The following is a 7,339-nucleotide window of genomic DNA, read 5'->3' as shown; positions in this document are numbered from 1 at the left end:
AGCTTTTCTCTTCTGGCTCCCCAATCCATACTCATAGGCCTTGTGTGATAGAGGCTGTCATGCATGGACTGCCCCCATGCAGCCCCCAGGCCATGGGATGGCGAGATGGCGACTGGGTGCCCTAGTGCTAACAATGCAGGATAAGGTTAGCTTGTTTAGCATGGAATCCAACAGAAAGCTGAGCTGCATGATGATCCCTTTCAAAAGGCTTCATGGGAGTCTCTCCTTTTGTAGAGCATGAAATGAGTTTGGGTTTGTTTTGTTTTTGTTTTAAAGAATTGATCATCCACAGGCTTCATGATAAGCTGTCCCAGGCTGTTTTAATAGCTCCTTAGCTATCCAAGCTTAATGCCTGATAATCTTTTCTTTAATATAGTTTTTATTTTGTCTCTAGGGCCATAAAGCTCAGGAAGGGTTCATAACCCCCATCTTTCAATGTGTCTACCTAATGTATGAGCAAACTAGAAAAAGAGGATGGAATCTCCAGTGTCCTCTTTGAAATCAACTAAATCAAATCAAGATCATTTCACACAAGTTTTCCGTTGTCATTAGAGATTGTGATTTTTTTTTCCAATATGAATATTCTGAATATATTTGTTCTGCTGGGAGGCTCTACCCCACTTTTTGCTAAGTATTTGCTTAAATACAGGTCTTATGACCCTTTTGTTCAAGTATAGTTTTGTTTAGCTTTAAAGAGGACACTGCATCATGAACCCAATTTAAGAAACTGTACTGAATTGGCCCAGTGAATATTTTGCCCTGCACTGTTATGTCATGCTGGGTTCTAGGAAGTGAATGAAAGTTTGACACTGGCACTGGAATAACTCTCATCTCTCCCAATACTCTTCAGGCTGCTGTAGTCATCAATGTCACTGATGCTGGTGGTACTTATACTGTCCACTTCTCCATGGGAGAACTCTGTGCTTTCAACATCCACTTCAATCTCCTCTCGCTCTGAATCAGAACGATCTGAAGAAATAGTTGATCCAAAGCTGTCCATTCGTATTCGTTCCATCTCTTGAGGACCCTGCAGCTGTTCCAGTCACCACTTTAAAAATCTCTGTTCTCATTCCAAGTTCTCAAGCTGGTGCTGGCTTTTCTTTTCAGCTTCTTCAAGTTTCTTGATGTGTGTTTTGGCTTTATTGAGCAAACCAAGTGTTGTGTGCCTGGTGCAGTCTGGTCCTAGTGGAAACAGAACTTTTAAGCGTTCTAAACACAGGCGCCGATGAGCTCATCGGTTCTTTTCCAGCTCATTGTGTGTAGATCTGTTGGCAGTGCTGGTGGTGCTGCTCCTGCTACTGTGTTTCTATGCCCGGCTCAACCTCCGTCGGGGCTTTGAATGCTGTAGCTAGGGGTTTGGCATGGAAGGGAATGATGAGGCATAGCCATGTTCACACTCTCGCTCCTGGCGCTCCAAAAACTCGGCGGGGCCTCCAGCAGGCACTGCACGTTGATCATCCGCACCCGCTCCATTGGCATCGGGGGTGGTGACCCAGCTCCTCTTCGGTCCGGTCCCTGGCCACAGGAGGCGCCACAGGCAGCTACAGCTCTGAGCTGCACGGGACATGTGCGGCGGGTGGGCAGGCCAGCCTGGCTGTGGCTCCTGTGCTCTCCGCTGCCCCTGCCGCCTCTGCAGATCCCACCACACCACCGCCCTCATTTATTCTTTTTTGATAATTCCTATGTGTCCCATTTCCCTCCTGGGAAGGGACAGCCTAACCAAACTGGGTGTCTCTATTTCCTTCTCACCCACCATGTGCCTACACCAAGACTCCTCTGCTGTTCCTCTTTTCATAACCCTGCAGGAACATACTACTCATGAGTCTTCATATCCCCTTCCTTCCTCCCTTGTTGACCCCAAGGTTTGGCACACCCACACACCCTTTGGAGCTACATGCTCCCCTGTACTCATTTGCTTGAAGGATACAACATCCTACCCAGTTCAGGCCCAATATCCCCTTCCCCAAAGGAGCATCTTAGGGTTTCAACCAGTCATCCAGGATTTAAGACAGAAAGACTTCCTGTGCCCTGTCAACTCACCTTATAACACTCCCATCCCAGCTGTTAAAAATCCTAATGGATCTTACCATTTGAGGCAAGATCTCCACATCATCAACTTGGCAGCTGTCTCCATTTTCCCCATTGTGCCCAATCCCTACACCTTGCTTTCCTCTATCCCTTCCTCCACCACATACTTTTCTGTGTTGGATTTGAAGGACACCTTTTTTACTGTCCCTCTTCATCCTGACTCACAGGATCTTTTTGCTTTCACCTGGACTGATCCTTTCAGTCAAGTTTTTCTGAGCTGACTAGACAGTTCTCTCACAGGGATTTCAGGACAGCCCTCACCTCTTCAGTCAAACATTGTCTCATGATCTTGCTTCTCTTACTTTTGTTTCCTCCTCTCTTACAGTATGTTGATGATCTTTTGAGTAGTCCCTCTTTCAAGGACTCTCAAGGAGACACTACTAAGGTTCTAAATTTTCTGGCTGACAGAGGGTGTATGGTCTCTTCAGAAAAGGTACAGCTTTCCAAATCTCAGGTTATTTACTTAGGAGTCAGTCTTTCACCTGTATTCAGAACATGCTCACTTCATCAACCAAGGAAGAAATCCTTTCCTTTTTAGGGCTAGCAGTATATTTACAATCCTGGATCCCAAAATTTTCCATCTTGGCAGCCCTTTTATATGAGGCTTCACTGAACCTCTTCTCAACCCAGTGGAAGCCCCTTTTCAGACCCTAAGGAAAACCGTTCTTCAAGCCCCAGTTCTACACTTCCCTGACATCTCCAGAAAGCCTGGACCCCACTGTAAGAGGCTGGGCACCATGTCTTAGGGTATTGGCTGCAGCATTTTTCTTAACCCATGAAGCAGCTCCCACTGAAGTGCTCTCACCTCATCATCTGTCCAAGTTTCTTATTTATAAGGGTCTGCAAACTCTATCACCCTGTCAGGTGTTAACTTTGCAAACTGCTCTTATTGAGGATTCTTCTATTTCCTTTAAGACATGCCCTCCTTTAAATCCAGCCACCCTCTTACCTCCACTTTCCAATATACATGATTCAACAACACATAGCTGCTTTGAGATTATGGAAGAGTTACTTCCCTGCCCTCCAATGTTCAAGAGGGGGCCTTACACAACCCTACTTTCTTATGGTTCACTGATGGGAGCTATTTTTCTCCATGAAGGGATCCATTGGGCTGGATTCACCATTGTTTTCCTGGAAAAGGTTGTAGAGTCAGGACCACTACCTAACAACACCAACCAACAGGAAGAATTAATTGCTCTCACTCACACATTCACTCTCACAAAGGGAAAATCCCTCACAATCTATACTGTCTCTAAATACACTTTTCACATTATCCTTTTCCATGCCACTATTTGGAAAGAGAGGGGCCTTCTTGCCCCAAAAGGGAACTCCATCACCAATTCTATCTATATTCTAAACCTCCTTGAGGCTCTTCACCTCCCAGCAATCATAGGCCTTGTATATTGCCAAGCTCTTAATCATTCATCTCTTCAGGCAACAACAAGGCAGATTAGGAGGCTAGAAGAGTGGCCCTATCATCCACACCAACTCCTATTATGACTCTTCATGATCCCTTACCTCCATCACCTCCCAAAAGGGAGATACTTCCTACCTCTATCATCTATTTCACCCCAACTTTTCTTCACTCTCACAATTTGCTAAGACTCATTTGCAACTATCCTCTAACATTTGATTTCTGAAAGAACTCTCCTCCACATGCGAAGTTTGTCTATGAACCAATTCTACAGTCATCAGACCCAACAATTTTCTGACTCACCAGGCCTGTGGTGCTATTACAGAGGTAGAATGGCAATTTGATTTAACTCATCATGCCCACAATAAGAAAATCTAAATACCTTCGGGTTATGATAGACACATTCTTTGGATGAGTTGAAGCCATCACCACCTCCAACAAAAGGTTACTAAGTGTCTTCATCCTTCATGAAATCATTCCTCACTTTGGAGTGCCTACCTCCTTTCTGTCAGATAATGGGCCTGAATTCATATCTGAAGTTTCCCAATAACTTGCCAAGGCTCTCGGAGTCCCTTGGTATTTCCATATTCCCTTTCACCCAAGGTCATTGGGTAAAGTAGAATGAAAAAGCCGAACACTTAAAAATGTTTTAACCAAACTATCTTTAGAACTTCATGTTGATTAGGTTAAATTCCTGCCTCTTATTTTTCTGCATCTTCATTTGCTCCCAAAGAACCTATCTCCCCTTTTGAGCTGATGTATGGTTGTCCAATCCTTTACCTGGGGTTATTGCCACTTCCTTCCCCTCTTCCTTCTCATATATTCATTCCTCTTCTAAATCACATTCAGGCGTTCCTATGTGGTTACATTGATTTCTTCCTGCCCAGACCCTTGTCTGGCCTCCTGGATCAACCTCTTCAAACAGGAGACCAAGTTCTTGTCGCTCCTTCTCATGAGGCCACAGCCCCTCTATCTCGCAAATGGCAGGGGCTTCATATGGTGATCCTGGCTATGCCAATGGCTGTTAAGCCTCTAACCCTCAGGCTTTTTCCAACCAATAGTGGGCCATCCTAGTGGGACCTCTCCACCTCAGGTTGAAGACCATTAAGCCTTCTACCCTTCTTCCTGTTCTGGACTAGAACACTGAGGCACCAGACAACTACACCCAGTTGCATTCTTGCCTTTCTTGCCATTCACCCTGTCTGCTATTTTTCTATTAGATGTTTTTCCTAATACATCTGTCCAGTTTGTATTAGTGGACTATCAGGACCTTATAAAGGATGAATCAGAGCCTGGATACAAGTGTACTCTCTAGGGGAACTATCCAGTCCCCAATCCCCACCTACTGCAATGACATCTCCTTCTCCTGAATCAGTTATTTGCCCATGTTCAGCAGCAAGCAGTCATTGAAGATGTATCTTCATCCATATGCCCAAAAGTGGTCTTATAAAAACAAAAATGGGGAATAAAAGGAACATGCCTGCAGCTATTTCTCCTGATTCTGACCCCTCCCCACAAACCATTTTGTAATCTAGATTGTAAACTTTCTTGTCAATCATTGGTCCAATTAGACTGTGGGCTTTCACTAGGGGTAACTCCACTGCTATTTGCTTTCTTTTCTCACTCTCAATCTCACTCTCTCACTCTTCATTTCTCTTTCACCCTTAAGGGCAGACACTCTGTTAATCTGGTTATTAAAATCTCTTGTGTGAGTTCCCATGTCTGGAGTTGTTTCTGGGTGCTTTCACTTTGCATATTGGGCCTGAACTATGCTATGAATGTGTTGGATGAGAACTGCCTTAAAGGCAGAACAGAAGCAGTTTCAGCAAGACTTCCAACACCTGGGCACACAGTATGTTCTCTAAGTGAATATGGTGCTTTGTATCTATTTGAAGTAGTAAGAATCTAGGTGGATTTTAGAACTTGCAGAAAAACGTTTCCATTTCGTAGTGATTGTACCACAGCTAACAAGTAGACCATTGAAAGCAGCCAAATGCAGCTGAATTGAGATTTCTGAAAAAGAATCACAAATGCATTTCAATGAAACTTTGTTCAATTGATCCCATCTGTAGCCCCACAAGCCCCACATTACTCCCCAAATTTGGTGATGCTAGGTACAAGGGAATAGTTGGTAGCACACTTTCAATTCTATACCTGCAGTTTGCTTAGAAAATGCCACCTGAGTAGTCTAATGTTGCAGAACAGAAACAGTTTCAAGAAGAGTTTCACCTCCCAGGCACTCACTTGGTTCCCAATGTGAACCTTGAGCTTTGGATTTGGATGAGCTACTATGAAACATACACAATTTGCAGCACTCACAGAAAAGGCTTAAATTCATAGCATTAGTCTCATTGGTAACTACACTTTCTTTTTTTAATTCATTTTTATTGCAAACAAATGGGATCCAACTTGTTTCTCTGTAAATGAAGTAGAGGCATACAATTTGTGTAATCATACATTTACCTAGAGTAACAGTTTTTGATTCATTCTGTTACTTTTTCTCCCCCCACCTCTCCCACCCCTCTTATCCCTCTATAGAGTCCCTCCTTCCTCCATTCCTGCCCCCTTCCCACTCCCTATATGTATCATCATCTGCTTATCAGCAAGATCATTCGTCCTTTGATTTTTTGAGATTGGCTTATCTCACTTAGCATGATATTCTCCAATTTCATCCATTTGCCTGCAAATGCCATAATTTTATCATTCTTTATGGCTGAGTAATATTCCATTGTATATATATACCACAGTTTCTTTATCCATTCATCAACTGAAGGGCATCTAGGTATGTTCCACAATCTGGCTATTGTGAATTGAGAAACTATGAACATTTTTGTGGCTGTAACTCTGTAGTAGGCTGATTTTAAGTCCTTTGAGTATAGGCCGAGGAGTGGGATAGCTGGGTCAAATGGTGGTTCCATTCCAAGTTTTCTAAGGAATCCCCACACTGCCTTCCAGAGTGGCTGCATTAATTGGCAACCCCACCAGCAATGTATGAGTGTACCCTTTTCCCCACATCCTCTACAACCCTTATTGTTGCTTGTATTCTTGATAATCGCCATTCTAATTGGAGTGAGATGGAATCTTAGGGTATTTTTGATATGCATTTATCTTATTACTAAAGATGTTGAACATTTTTTCATATGTTTGTTGATTGCTTGTAGATCTGCTTCTGTGAAGTGTCTGTTCATATCCTTAGCCCATTTGTTGACTGGGTTATTTGTATTCTTGGTGTAGAGTTCTTTGAGTTCTTTATATATTCTGGAAATTAGTGCTCTATCTGAAGTATGAGTAGCAAAGATTCTCTCCCACTCTGGAGGCTCTCTCTTTGCTTTGCTGATAGTTTCCTTTGCTGAGAGAAAGTTACTTAGTTTGAATCTATCCCAGTTATTGATTCTTGCTTTTATTTCTTGAGCTATGGGAGTCCTGTTAAGGAAGTCTGATCATAAGCCAAAAAGTTGAAGATTTGGACCTACTTTTTCTTCTATAAGATGCAGGGTCTCTACTCTGTTTCCAAGGTCCTTGATCCATTTCAAGTTGATTTTTGTGCAGGATGAGAGATAGGGTTTAGTTTCATTCCGTTGCATATGGATTTCCAGTTTTCCCAGCACCATTTGTTTAAGAGGCTATCTTTTCTCCATTGCATATTTATGGCACCATTGTCTAGTATGAGAAAATTGTATTCATTTGGGTTTGTGTCCGTGTCCTCTATTCTGTACCATTGATCTACCTGTCTATTTGGGTACCAATACTATGCCTTTTTTGTTACTATTGCTTTGTAGTATAGTTGAAGGTCTGGTATTGTGATACCCCCTGCTTCACTCTTCATGCTAAGGATTG

The 7,339-nt window shown here is 43.0% G+C and overlaps 1 pseudogene across 1 annotated transcript; it reads right to left on the bottom strand.

Annotated features, from left to right (window-relative positions):
* Positions 1-1,473, bottom strand: LOC306652022 (max-interacting protein 1-like; annotated as a pseudogene). The gene has a single exon. The product of its transcript is annotated as a max-interacting protein 1-like (transcript).
* Positions 1,474-7,339: the final 5,866 nt, after the last annotated feature.

The sequence above is a fragment of the Sciurus vulgaris genome (assembly GCF_902686455.1).
Source record: "Sciurus vulgaris genome assembly, chromosome: X".
NCBI lineage: Eukaryota > Metazoa > Chordata > Mammalia > Rodentia > Sciuridae > Sciurus > Sciurus vulgaris.
Note: the sequence above shows the minus strand (reverse complement) of the source record. Positions and strands in the feature narration are given on the sequence as shown.